Raw genomic sequence first — 15,582 nt, forward strand, 5'->3', positions numbered from 1 at the left:
CAAAAAGTGGGACTGCTGGGCCTTTCTTTGTCTCTTATTATAGCCTTTGTTTTAAAGTCTATTTTGTCTGGTATAAGTATTGCTACCCAAGCTTTTTGTTTCATTTCCATGAATTATCTTTTTCCATCCCTTTACTTTCAGTCTGTGTGTGTCTTTCAATCTGATGTCTCTTATTGGCAGCATATTGCAAGGGTTTTGATTTCTTATCCATTCAGCCACTCTGACTTTTGATTGGAGCATTTAATCAATCCATTTACATTCAAAGGAACTGTTGATGGATATGCAGTTTACTGCCATTTTATTATACATACTTTTTAACCTTTTTTTTCCTTTTCCTTCTTCTTAAAAATGTCCCTCTAACATTGCTTGTAATACTGGTTTGGTGGTGATGAATTCCTTTAGCTTTTTCTTGTCTTAGAAGCCCTTTATCTGTCCTTCAATTCTAAATGAATAATAGCTTTGATGGGTAGAGTAATCTTGGTTGTAGGTCCTTGTTTTCATCACTTAATATTCCGCACCAATCCCTTCTGGCCTGCAAAGTTTCTGTTGAGAAATCAGCTGACAGTGTTATGGGAGCTCCCTTGTAGGTAGCTAACTGCTTTTCTCTTGATGCATTTAAGAGTCTCTCTTTGTCTTTAACCTTTGGCATTTTAATTATGATGTGTCTTGGTGTGGGTCTCTTTGGGTTCATCTTCTTTGGGACACTGTTGGGACACTGTACTTTCCAGGCTTATATATCTATCTCCTTTGCCAGGTTAGGGAAGTTCTCTGTCCTTATTTCTTCAAATAGGTTTTCAATTCCTTTCTCTGTCTCTTCTCCTTCTGGTACCCCTACGATGAGAATGTTGGTATGCTTGATGTTGTCCCAGAGGCCCTGTGAAGGGTTTTTTAATAGCTTTATTGAGATATAATTCATATACATACAATTCATCCATCTAAGTGTATAATTCAATGATTTTTTTGTACATTCAGAGTTGTGTAGCCATTATCACAATCAAATTTAGAGCATTTTCATTACCCCTAAAAGAAAGCCCGCATCCACTGGCAGTTACTCTCCATCTCCCTGCCTCACCCCTACTCTCATGAACCAGTACTCTACTTTCTGTATCTAAAAATTTGCCCATTCTGGATATTACGTATAAATAAATGGAATCATACAGTATGTGTTTCTTTGTAAGTGGCTTCTTTCACTTAGCAGAATATTTTCAAGGTTCATCTATGCAGTAGCAAGAACCAATATTTCATTTCTTTTTATTGCCAAATAATATTTCCTTGTATGGATATACCATAGTTAATTTATCTGTTCACCTGTTAAAGGACATTTGCACTGTTTCCATTTTTCTGGCTATGATAAATAATGCTGTTATGAATATTCATGTACAAATTTTTCATTTCATTTCTTGTGGGTATATATTACTTAGGAACAGAATTACTAGGTCATATGCTAAGACTATGTTTAACATTTGTGAACTGTTTTCTAAAGCAACTACACTTACATTCCTGCCAGCAATGTTATGAGGGTTCCAATTTCTCCAAATCCTTACCAACACTTACTTATCTGGTCTTTCTGATGATAGCCATGCTAGTGGGTATGCTGGTATCTCATGTGGGTTTTGTTTTGGGGTTTTTTTACGAATTTATTACGGAATTGGGGGAAGGCAGCAGCGTTGGGGAATCGGGGAAGGGGGACAGAAAAGTTGCTGTCCTTTTGTTCTTCAGTCTAGTTGTGGAGGACGTCACTTCACTGGCCCATGTTGGTGTTATCACTGCACTCTTCTCGGGTGAGGCAGTCACTCGCTGGCCATTGGACAGCCACTCACGGCAGCTCATGAAAGCTCATGCCCGCTGCTGGCCAACCCAACTGCAGCTTACACCATCACCGGCGACTCACGGCAGCCCAGGTCCAAGTTGATCTGTTGTTCACCATCTTAACTGTAGAGGCACAGCATCACTGGCCCTCATGTAGGATCCGAATCGGGGCACTGCTGCTCAGAGCTAGCGTCCCAAGCCAACTCCTAACCAACGTGCCACTCGGCCAGCCCTCATGTGGTTTTGATCTGCAGTTCCCTAATGATTAATGATGTTGAGCATCTTCTCATGTGCTTATTGAACACCTGTTTATCTTCTTTGGAGAAATGTCTACTCAGATCCTTTACTCATTTTTTATTTGGGTGTTTTTTTGTTACTGAGTTGTAAAAATTCTTTATATATTCTGGATAGAAGTCTCTTACCAGATCTATGATTTGCAAAAATATTCTCCCATTCTGTGGGCTCTCTTTTCATTTTCTTGATGTCCTTGGAAGCATAAAAGCTGTTAATTTTGGTGATGTCCCATTGTTTTTCTTTTGTTGTTTGTGCTTTTAGAAACAATTCGCCACCTGTGTTTATAACTAAGTTTTATTGGAACACAGCCATGCTTGTCTGTTTATGTACTGTCTATAGCTAATTCAAGCTACAATGCCAGAGTTGAACAGTTGCAAAGATTGGCCACAAAGCTTAAATTATCTTGCCCTTTCCAGAAAAAGTTTTCCAACTCCTGACCTAACACAATGCCAACAACTCCCACCCACCCCTAACTTAAAACAAACAGCCTTCCTTCACCTGAAGGGGCTGCAAGGCAGATGATATCCTTTGAAAAAAAGCGAAATTTTAGTTGTGGAAACTATGTACAGAAAATATTTTTGTGAAGAGGTTGACAAATATGGGGTGATAGCTGTGTACTGCTGAGGGAAGAGGTACAGTATAACATCATAAGCCAGACATAATTTTCACTGTATACAGTCCCATGAGAGTACCAAATAAAATATTGTTCAGAGTACCAAATAAAATATTGAAGACGTTGTGTTTACTATTATAAGACCTAGCCTCTCTGGTAAGCTAGAGCCAGTTTATAAAAATTTAACTGTCTTGGAGGAAGGTGGTCAAAAGGTACAAATTTCCAGTTATAAGATAAATAAGTACTAGGAATGTAATGTACAACATGGTAACTATTGTTAATACTGTTGTATGATATATAGGAAAGTCACTAAGAATAAATTCTAAGCATTCTCTTCGCAAGGAAAATATTTTTCTTTTTTATTGTATCTATATGAGATGATGGATGTTAGTTGAACCTACTGTAGTAATCAAAACATCATATTTTATACCTTAAACTTATACTGATATATGTCAATTATGTCTCAATAAAACTGAGGGGAGGTGGGGGAAAGAATTTAACTGCCAGAGTAAGGAATTTTATCTTTTTTCTGATATTCATGAAACATGAGAAATACAATGGAACCTAAGGAAAAAACCTGCTACAGGACGTGCAAGCAAGTTTTTCCTCTCTAATAAAAAGATATTTGAAGAAGTGCTCCCTACTCTACTTCAGCCAGACACTGGTGTATGAAATTGTGGTGACTCTCTCCTGATATGATGAGCTTTAGAGTAAATCGGGCCTATGTCCTTGATGAAACTGATGATCAAATGAACTACCATGTAACTCTCTGGCTTTGGCCTTTTCATTTTGTGAAATCGTTTGTTCCTTAGTACTAGATCACTTTTGGTTGGGTGGGTATTCTGTTACTTGTAGCCCCAAACATTGTGAAGTATTTTCTACTTTGTTAGCTGGACAGAATTTAGAATGAAGTATCATGAAACCTATATCTTCCAAGAATACCACATACCAGTTTTTAGTAGTCTGATATTCAAAAATTTAAACAGCATTTTGCACTTTATCAAGCATCTTAGGTAATTACCTTACCCAATACCAATAATAACTCTGAATCAGGCAGTCTTGTGGCCATTTTACAAATATATACATATAAAAACTCAGGTTACTCCAATATAGGTCTTCCAATTCTATATCCCACATTTGTTCCACTGCATCATACTATCTCATAGTACAAAAAAAAAAGTTAATTGAAAGCAACATAATCAACAAAAAAAGTATTCTTTCAGCACTTACTTGTCTGGCATTATGGAACTCTATTCCATGAGTAATGTGACTAGAATGAACCATAAATGTCCAAATAGCTGCTCGATGTTAAGTTCAAACTGGGCAATCAGAGGGACCAGAAGAAACCTAGCACCTTATAACAGCTGCTACTGTAGACTCACACCCTGTTGCTTCTGTAACGGAATAAATCCATCACATATTCAGTCTTCCTCTTTTCTTGCAGCCTTCTATTTTTCCCAGCATTATTGGCTTTTCCAAAGGACACTGCATTCTCAATATGTGCCTGAAGTAGGACAGCTTCAGTTTTGTCATTTTTGCCTCCAGCGATGATGATAAATATAACTCAGATGCACCTCTGCTGGCTTCCCAAGCCAGCTGGACAAGTGGCTACTTATCCATTAATAATTTACATTTACATTCATTGCTATGAATGACTACAATTGGAACTGGCTTTACAAAGATGAATAAAAATGCATTCCCTGCTTTAGAGAAGACCATGGTTTAGGAGGAAAGGCAATTAAACACAATGAAATATGGGATGCCCTATAATGAATGCTACTTACAAATAGCCATTAATTGCCTGGGGGATTTGGGAAAGTTTTCACAGAATGCCAGTGGAATGGCATCTTGATGTTTCCCAGACAGAAAGGGGAAGAACACTGCAAATGGAAGAAAAAGGAGATACAAAGGCACCAATAAGTGAAAAAGGACGAGGCATCTGAGAACCTAGTAATTCGACTTATGGCATAAGGATGGCCAGAAATAAGGATCAGAACATGAGTGCCATGCAAAAGAGTTTAATTTTTTTATTCCAGAAGATGTAACATGACTTTTAAACAAAGCAGTGACACTAGATTTCCTTTTCAGAAAAAAATTCTGGTGGCAATATGGAGGACAGAATGGAGGAGGAAGAAATCAGAGGCAAAAAGAACAAAGCATTAAGTAAGTTATAGAAACAGTACACATGAGAAATAAATGCACTGCAACAATGCCAGCGGCAATGGGGATGAAGAAAAGATGATTCAAAATGCCTTTGGTGGATCTAAATGAGAGTGTGTGTTTCCTATAACATGATACTTATGTTCCTGAAAAAACTTCATGTTCTTAAAACTACACATTAATAATAACAAGGCTTGGGGAGTATAGGTGGCTCAGTTGGTTAGAGCACATGAGTGCTCTTAACAACAAGGTTGCCAGTTCAACTCCCACATGGGATGGTGAACTCCACGCCCCCTGCAACTAGATTGAAAATGGTGACTGGACTTGGAGCTGAGCTTACATCCTCCACAACTAAGATTGAAGGACAACAACTTGACTTGGACCTGATGGATCCTGGGAAAAACACACTGTTCCCAAGAAAATTTAAAAAAAAAAAGTTAAAGTGCATGTCTCTCATACAGATACGAGTACTTGTTAAATATTTTTAAAAATAAAATAAAATAACAAGGCTTAAGGAAAGAGTTGGAAGCAGACACTCAAAACCTATGTAACTCTGTAACCAGAGTACTAACAAAACCAACAAAAATCCTAATAAGCACATTAATGTAAAGATGTGTTAAAAAACAAGTATGGAACTTTTTAAAGATACAGATGAAAGTAACAAAAGAAGTATAAGGAGCATTTCAAGTTAAGTTATAGAAACAAAAAATGCACAAACATCTGGGGGAACTGTGCAATGAGTTCTTCTGACACAGATCCATGGCCAAACTGAGTTAGACGAAGGCAGGCTGTGGGCTATATGAATAGTATACAGTCCTACATTCTTCAGCTCACTGCTTTCAGCTGTGTTAGTGTATTTTGGAATCAGCTGGCATTACTTGATGGCACAAAGCATTAATACATATATGCTGGGAACATTATAAATACAGAGGGTGCCAAAAATATATATACATATTTTAAGAAAGAAAAAAACTGTATTAAAATTGTAATAATATATACAATAACAAAAAATGAATACAAGCCACGTTTGACTTCTACAAGTACAAGAGGTGCTCAAAGTGGTTACCATTAGCGTCCCGACACTTCTGATTAGGTGAACTACTGCTTGAGCAACATTGACCGACCAAAGTGTCCACTTGTATACATTTTTTTGGCACCTCCGGTATATTTCCCTCTTTATCAATAGTATGTGAGCCAGACTGGAATACAAGTTGCTACTGCGCACTTGCAATGTAGCTCTTGTGACAAAAGAACCGAATTTATAATCTTATTTAATTTTAATTCACTTAAATTATAATTTTATTGAAACGGATATCACAGATCTAGACTGTTGTGGACTGAAAAACAAGAAAATGAGCTAATAGAGATGAGTCAAGAAGTCTGATGGTAACAAGAGTAACTGCCAGAAAGGAAGGCAGAGCTGAAGTATACCTGTATGTTCATAAATCACTATTTACTTGAGAAAGCTTATGAGTTAGCTTATAATTCATGGGAAAATAGTTGCTACATAAACACACATAAAATCAGATTTCCCTTATTACCTATTAGCACTTGTTTTTCCTGACATTCCAAGTTTTAGTAAATTGCTGTACAAGTACATAATAATACTCGAGAACGCCAGTTTATTGCATGTCTATAATAGAAGATTGCTTGTGGTATCACACTCAGGAGGATATGAAAGAAAATCATCCCTGAAACTAGACAGGTTAAGAATAAAGCGCTCATAGATAACTCTTATAAGGCCAATGGTAAATGTTTGATCCTTTTTTTATAGGTTGTTAGGCTTCACTCTTTTGTACCTAGGTTTTAAAATGCATATCTAATTCTAACATACAAATAAAAAATGAATACACTGTATTGTTTACAAATGACAACAGAGATCTGACTAAAGCATGGGTGAATTTAATAATGCTACCAGAAAAACAAGTCAAAGTAACCTTTCACTTACAGAAATACGGGATAGCAATAGGGCTACTAACAAGGCCCTCTTCAGGATACTCTTAAGAAAGTGCTGTCACTAACAAAACAAAGCTCTGAGGAAGGAACCTGTAAGAACCTATGACTTGTTGATTTATTAGTGCTAAATTTTAAAGGATTGCCTTAAAAATCTTTAAATGTTTTAAATAGTTTTATAGTACAAAACTATAAAAACCAAAGACAAACCCAGAAACATATATTAGTCACATTTCAAGATTTTATTCATGTGCCAGATCTGTACCGTTAGCTACAATTATACTGTCAGACTAATGACGACAAAGAAGGTATGGGAGTCCAAGGAGAAAACTCAGAAACAAGAGAGTGGATATGGTCTGTTAAAGAAAAGGTTTACTTGGGTCCGGCCGAGTGGCGCATTGGTTAAGAGCTGGCTTGGGACGCCAGCTCTGAGCAGCAGAGCCCCGGTTCCGATCCTACATGAGGGCCAGTGCCACTGCCCTCTACCGCTAACATCGTGAACAACAGCTGGACCTGGAGCTGGGCTGCCATGAGTCGCCGGCGACGGCATAGGCTGCAGCCCCAGCTGCAGTGGGTTGCCATGGGCTACCGTGTGTGGCCAGCAGCCAGCGTGAGTGGCCGGCAGCCGGTGTGAGCTGACAAGAGCCGCCACGAGCGACCATCCAGAGGCCGGCGACCGATGTGCCTCACCCGGGAAGAGCGCAATGATAATACCAACATGGGCCAGTGAAGCAACGTCCTCCAAAACTAGAATGAAGAACAAAAGGGCAGCAACTTGTCTGTTCCCCTTTCCCTGATTCCCCAGCGCTATTCCCCTCCCTCAATTCCCCAATAAAATCTTTTAAAAAAACCAAAAAACAAGGTTTACTTGGAAAGCCAAAAGGGAGGAAGAATTTTTAATCTGGCAAGCTTGAAATAAAAGAGATGCTTTATCCATTATACTTAAGAGGTTTTCTCTTTTTAATTTAAAAAATTGCTATCCATGTAGTTAATTCTCAATAAGGTGATAAGTGGAAAAAAGAACAAAAAATGTTCTAGTAAAATATTATTTTCCCTAAGAATTTCATAAGAATACTGTCATAGTTCAGTATGTTAAAGTACCAGCTTCAATTATGAAATTGCTACCCGATCAGAAAAACAATGCTGAATTGTTTTTGACTCAAATGTTTACATTTGAAATACAGTTTAAAAACCTTGGAATAAAACTGACCTTGGAGTAAACTGGAGTATGATATCATTAAAATCTCTTTAAGTCTGACCTTTGTAATCTTTTTAATAAAAACTAAACTATAAAAAGGTTACTAAATCCATACACTGGCATAGCTTTAAACAAAAAAAGGTAGGGGGGGAATCTCCCCTCTTGGGAGAATATACAAGAAACTCAGCAGTGATTAACACAAGGGAAAGGGGTGACCAGGAAAGATTTATTTTCCATTTTATGCCTTTTAGTATTGTTTGAATTTTTAAGCAAATGTATTAATAGTGACTTTAGAACTTTTAAAAAAAGTTTGAGAATATCAATCTACAACTAGATGTTCCTCTTACATAAAACCTGAACTCAGAAAATAGTTCCTTATAGACTCATATAACTTGATCAGAAGTTACTAAAGCAAAGACTGACAAAGCTGTGAGCTCTTTTCTTGTTTAAACTCGTTTCCCAGATTCATTTCTTAGGTCAGTGACCCACTGTTGCCCTCTCCTGGGTCCACCTACTATTTAATATTTACTTAATACCCTCTTAACTGCCTTATCAAATCCCTCCAAATTGATATTATAATCCTTTTTCATACTGCTCACCCTAAATCTCAACTTCAGCAGATAATCTTGCTCAAACTATCTCAAGTTGCTGAGATGATTTAGAATACCTGATATGAACTCTATTATTAAGACATATCTGTTGCCATGGCCTACTCTGCTCACCCTGATTCCCTCCTCTTTTGAGGTCCCTCCTTTCCTTTTATCAACCTCTTCTTTCTACCACTTCGAGGGCTCCGTCCATTATCCTCTTTCATACAGCTCCCTCCTCTCCTGGCTTCTTTTCTGATTCTAAAGGATACCAACATCTATCCTAAAAAGAACTTACCGCAACTGTAAACCAGTTTTCATTGTCTTTTTTTTTTTTTTATAAATGTCTCAAAAAAGGAAATGACACTCACGGCCTCCTCTCTTATCAGCATATAACTCCTTTATTTCACTTATTCATTCACACGTTCCTTCTTCAAACACTACTTAGTATCTAGTATATACCAAGCATTTGGAATATATTGTAATAAGGAAAAGACAAAGATAAGGCCTCTGCATTCTCCAAGTTTACATTCCCTTGAAATCTTATTTTCATTACCCAGAACTTAATTGACTTACTGTCTTAAAAGATTATAACCTCTATAATAGCCTTCATTTTTATCTCCTTCCCTCTCACATTAACGGATGAGAAAAATCTCTCTTTCTAAGGAGTCATATTCCCTAATTCCTCAGAAACCCTCAAACTATCAATAATTCTACCTTTTCCCTTTGAATCTTCAACTGCTCTCTCTTTCTCAGCTTGTTCCTTTAACCCCAAAGTAAATTCTTCCTCAAACCTAAACTCTCTAGCTTTCATATTCTTTCCTAATAGTCAAAGCTTCAAAGAACAGTCTATACTCAATGTCTGAGTACCCATTTATTTCTCAACTCACTGTATTCTGGCTTTCCTTGCTACCAGTACAAAATGGTGTTTTTTGTACTATTGCCAGTCACCAAAGCTCTCTTGATATCTCCAAAAGGCATTTAAGTTCTCCTCTTTCCTGATCTCTGCAACATCTAGACACCGTTGACTCCTTCAAATCTGACATCACTACTAATTTTCCAACTATCCCTCTAGCTATTTCTTCTCAGAAGGCCTTCACGGGTTCCTCCTCATCCTCTACCTCCACTCCGTCTTAAATGCAATGTTCCTTATAGTGTTTGCCCTCTTCTTATTTTATACTTTCTCTACAGGATTTCATCCAGTCTCATGGCTTCAATTACTACCTAATACAAATACACAAACAGTGTTCAAATCTTTAATCCAAACCCAGATTTCTTGTCTGAGCTCCAGATATAGATAGTCAATTACTTGTTGGCCATATCCACCTAGATGACTCAACATGTCCAAAACAGAAATCATCATCACCCTCCAAATCTCATTCTTCTGTATCTTCTAGGAAGACGATGTGTATTTCTAACAAGTCCCAGGTGATGCTGCTGCTGATGGTTCAGGATCAACATTCTGAGAATCACTGCTCAAACATGTCCCTTCCTACATCCAGGCTATCAAGTTCCTTCTGCCATCTCCTATGCCATGATATCTATGCAGCAGGCACTATTAATATTTCACAGCACCCTATCCTACTGAGCTTAGAATCCTGCAACATAGCATTCCAAACAATAATTACCAAATGATAAGAGAAGACTAAAGATAAACAACAATCATCACAGTAAACTGGAAGTTTCTTGAGGACCAGACAGCATTTCCCATGTATCTCTAAAGCTGAATCTTACCCAAGTAGGTAGCTCAATAAATATTTGCTGAATGGATGGCACTATCATCTATCCAGTTACCCAAGCCAGAAGCCATGGCAGGGTTCATCCCTTTTTTTCCCCATAATCCAAAAGTCACCAAGTCCCTAAAGATCTCACCTCCTCTCCATATGCACCGTTACTACATTCTTTCAGATCCTTACTTCTCATATGAATTACCATAATATTCTTTAATTGGTCCTTATGTCTAGATTCATCTCTCCTTTTTTATTATCCACTTGGTCATCAAATTGACCTCTCCAAAAAAGTACAGTAGTCCCCCCTTATCCACATTTTGCTTTCCATGGTTTCAGTTTCATGCAGTGAACTGTAATTCAAAAATATTAAATGCAAAAATCCCAGAAAAACAATTCATAAGTTTTAAATTGGGCACTATTGCTTTCCGAGTAGCATGATGAAATCTCACACTGCCTGGCTCAGTCCCACTCCGTCCCGCCTGAGACATGAATCATCTCTTTGTCCAGAGTATCCACATCGTATACACTACCCTCCCATTAGTCACTCAGTAGGTGTCTTGGTTATCAGGTCGAGAGAGAAAGGCCACATTCACATAACTTTTACTACAGTATATTATAATTGTTCCACTTTATTAGTAGTTATTGCTAATCTCTTACTGTGCCGAATATATAAATTAAACTTTATCATAGGTATGTATGTATAGAAAAAAACATCATATAATATGTAGGGTTCAGTACTATCTGAGGTTTCAGGGATCCACTGGGGTTCTTAGAAGGTATTCCCCCTCGAATACAGGGGAGACTACTATAAACGAGACAAAGTTTCCTGCTTAAAAATAAAAGCTTCCCACTGGTTTTAGGAAAAAAATGTAAACTCCTTCAAAGGGCATGCAAACCCCTCCATGATCTTAACTCAATCTACGCTTTCTCTTCCTTCTACCCTAACTCCCTACTCTCCAGCCATGCTGAGCTGGCTCGTATATCTCATGCCTCCATGGCTTTAAACATAAAGGTCTCATCTAGAGTACCTTTCCCATTGGCTAAATACTCATCCTTTTAAGGCTCAGCTCAAGAACACCATCCCCTCCAGGGAAGCTTTCTTTGAGTGTCATCTAACTACCCCATCCCCATCCCAGTTTGGATTAAGCCTCTCCCCTGACTCGTGCTCTTACAGCACCCATGTTCAGTTTGTTAACACATATCACACCGCAAAATAGCTTACCCCACTTGATTAAGTTCCTGGGAAATTACAATTATGTCTGTCTTATGTTTGTACAGTCAGTGCTAGACATACTGAGATGCTCAACTAAAATTTAAATAAATACAATCCTTGCTATTCTCTAAACACTGGCTCTCAAAATATAGCATATATCAGAATTACCTGGAAGACCTATAAAATCTAGACTGCTTGGTCCCTTTCCCAGAGTTTTAGATTGTTGGTCTAGGGTGGGACCTAGCAAGTTCCCACATGATGGTGATGCTGATGCTCCTGGTCTGGGAAGAACATGTTGAGTATCAGTGTTCCAAATATATGTTGTCTCTTCCTATCTCCAGGATTTCAAGTCTTTTCCTAGCTGCCTCCAAGTCTGCCTACTGTGAGCCTAGTAATCTTTTTAGACCCAGCTCAATTAACACCTCTTTCATAAAACTTTCCCTAGCCCCAGATGAAACTGATCTTGCTCTTTTCTCAATTTTTATTGGGCTTTGTGTATAATATTCATGTGATAACTCATGCTAACTTTTTTCACACCTACTGGAATTTATCTTATGTTCTCTATCTAAATGAAGGTAAGAAACCTGTCTTAATCATTTTATTAATGATATCTTCCACAACCGAGCACAGTAACCAGTGAACAACAGATAAAATCACAAGTATTTGTTGATACGAATGAATCCCTGTAGCTTGACCAGACTCTGGGCCCCCGTCTGACTGGCTTAATCCTCCTGGCCCAAGCTGACTTCCTTCCGGCCTTGCACTTCTGCTTGCCTTACTACCTATGACAGATGCCTGATCCACCTACACTGGTCTGTCACTCTCATTGCTGATCTACCCTTAATCAATTTCCTTACCTTGTACTCTGATCCTTTTAATTTTCTCATTCACTATGGGACATAATGAGTGGAGAAATTTTTTCCTCACAACTGATATGAATTTTAATTCTGCTGGCCATAAGACAGGTTGCTTTTTTTTTTTTTTAATAGCCTTTCTTTGTCACAGAATCTGAACTAGAATATGTTGGGTACAACTCTAAGTGCAGTTAATGTAAACAGCAATAAATGTGTTTTAAGTTCTATTTACAGAAGATTGTGGACATAATTCTAATAAAAAGTTTAAAAACACAAAGATATAAGGTCATTTATAAAATGTAAGGTTGCCCTAAGTAACAAAATTTAAAAGAATAGCTAACTATTTAAGCACTACATTCACATAAGCATCCAGAGCAAAATCTGTATTACCTATTCCAATAAAAACATACCAAAAAAGTGGTCATAGTTCTAAATTATACTAAGCACATAATAAAAACTATTTTTTGATACATGAAAAATTAACTAGGTTTCTAAAAACCCCCCTACAAAATTTACTACTTCAAAAATTACTTAGACTGTTTTCAATCACACCAACCTAAACATTCTTCTATTGATTTATTTTATTCTTTTTCCATCCCTCTACATGTAGTAACACTGATGCACGACCTAAAACTATTCATGCCTATCTAAAGAAATCATTGTGAAGGGGCGGCCGGCCGGTTAGCTCAGTTGGTTAGAGCGCAGGCTCATAACAACAAGGTTGCCTGTTCGATTCCCACATGGGCCAGTGAGTCGCGCCCTCTGCAACTAGATTGAAGACAACGACTTGACATGGAGCTGATGGGGACTGGAAAAACACATTGTTCCCCAATAAAATTTATTAAAAAAATAACAATTGTGAAGGCATATGTTTATTTCAATAACATCTATTTTATCAAAGACAACTGACCATTAATGATTTGAGGATAATTCCTAGGAGTTTAGCACTTAAGTGTTTTATATTCATATACACAGTCACCATCCCACCTGGATGTTCAAACAGTTTCAAAACTCAAATAGAAGTGAAGGGAGGGAAAGATTTAACTCTCAGGAAAAAAGTAAACTACTTATAAGGTAGTGACTAAAATTAATAGCTGTCAGAAAAGATTTTTGAGCGCTTCAATCCAATTTTATAAGCCTTTTTACTTTCCCCTTATTTAAATTAATCAGTGATATTCATAAATTAAATTCTGTTGACAAAAATGTAAATATGTTCATGATGCCCAATAAGAGTTATTTTCCAAAGGGAGTGAAAATTTCCAGAATTAATGCTCAATTAACTAGATAAAAGAACCAGATCACTCCAAAATCAAATTTATTTAAGTTAATCGATATCCCATATGGCAGAATTGAGCTATAGATACTTGGTCTCGATACTTTCAAACCACTGCTATATTTTGGTTCAGCAGACCAAAATAATCCTTAAGTTAAGAAGCAACTGGCACAACATATTATGTATGTCCTGAGATGGTATTAAGAGGATAGAAAGAAGAGCCATGTAAATCAGAAAATAAATACTGAAAAGGAAACTGAAAGAAGAGAGAAATGACTGAAGAAAACAATATCATATGGTAAATCTTAAAATATTTTTAAGATAAGGAAACACTGAATACTGGGGAAGATAAATTTAAGAACTAAAAGAAGGCTACCCAAATCAATCTGTTACTCAAAAAAAAAAGGGAGGGGGAGATGCTGTGGGGGTCACACTACAGGAATGAAAACCTATTTGGAAACCAGATTATTCTGCTATGGAATATACAAACAACAAAATGCTAGATCATTGTTCCTCAAAATTTGTTTATAAACAGGTAAACATTCACTACAATGGACAAAGAAAGATCTTCAAGATTTTAACCTTCAAGTACAATACATGTTATGAGAAAGTTGTATTAAAACACTAAAGTGCAATTCCTAATTTCAAAAGATCATGCCAACAAAAAGACTGTACTGTGAATGACTGATCTAAGCTGTTTTCTGTAATTGTCTGAAAAAGCCTAAATTCTGTGACTCTAGGGGCCAAAACTGTCTCTGATCTGACTCCCAAATTAGAAGGGAAAAACTTCCTCTACATATCAAAATCATTCATCAGTTATTAGATCTGCTCTTAATTTGGATTTTAAGTACACTAATAAGTGCGCTTAATCATTTGTCCTGTATTTTAAATAAAAGCTGACTTACTTGAATACAAATGTAAATAATTTCATTTTCTTCCCTCACAATCACACCAAGTTGAGTATAAACTGCTATCAACAGAATTTCTCTCTTCACTTATCCACCACTCTATTCTGAAATACCTAAATTCTACATACAGGGTGAAATACAATTAAAAGGTGCAAGGAATTACCCAACCTCTACATCTAACGGTCTAAAAATCTTCTGACAACTGTTTAAAGATTTTTAGGAAAAGTGTAACAACCAAATCACATGTCCGAATCTCTGATGCATATGGAAAAGCACTGCTAACCTTTTCTACCCTGGACACAATTCTAGATTACAAAAGGAAACTACACCGGCTCCCGCGGAGCGAGAGAACCGGTAACAGGCTAAAAGGGCGTCGTTGATTTCTTGGCTACAGTGACAGAGGCGGGAGACACACCCCTAGCGTCGGTTTTAAACACTACAGCAGTGAATTCTACCTAGGGATTACTGTGAGGGTAAGGAAAGACAAATTTAAATCGCCATGATTCAAAAACAACCATAAGAGAGACACTTACGAAGGTAACAAAGAAAACGAAAAACGCTGGGCAGTAAGAAAGCATTAAAAACCAGGCATCCTCTTTTATCAAAGACCGAGTTAGACGATGTTTTCACGAATATACACCTTGGACATTTCCGGTTCGCCAGTGCAGAGAGAAAAGCAGCAGCGAGGGAAACCCCACAAGGGTGCAAACTGCAGCGAAATAAACACTAATAGGAGGGGAGGGAAGTGGCAGGATCCCTGCCAAGACTCACTGCTTGAAAATGGGTTGTGAGTGGGGAGAAAGAGCAAGCAGCTCAGGAGAAAAAGTGGGTCTTACATAAAGAACCATTTGTCACATATGATTTCCGTAGGATTTCGGAATATCCCCGAACTTGTGAGAGTCTGGGGGTGAAAGGGAGCTCCACATGGAGGAGGGTCCGAAAGTAATGCGTGGGGGCAAGGGGGCAGCACCAGGCGATGGCGGGGGGTGG

At 37.6% G+C, this 15,582-nt stretch overlaps 1 protein-coding gene across 1 annotated transcript in view; it reads right to left on the reverse strand.

Moving 5' to 3' along the window:
• The window catches only part of PPP3R1 (protein phosphatase 3 regulatory subunit B, alpha), a 65,949-nt gene that overhangs the window by 49,553 nt on the left and 814 nt on the right, over positions 1-15,582 (reverse strand). The gene's annotated exons all lie outside the window — the stretch shown is intronic.

Source organism: Hipposideros armiger, unplaced genomic scaffold (genome assembly GCF_001890085.2).
Source record: "Hipposideros armiger isolate ML-2016 unplaced genomic scaffold, ASM189008v1 scaffold_2, whole genome shotgun sequence".
Classification (NCBI taxonomy): Eukaryota; Metazoa; Chordata; class Mammalia; order Chiroptera; family Hipposideridae; genus Hipposideros; species Hipposideros armiger.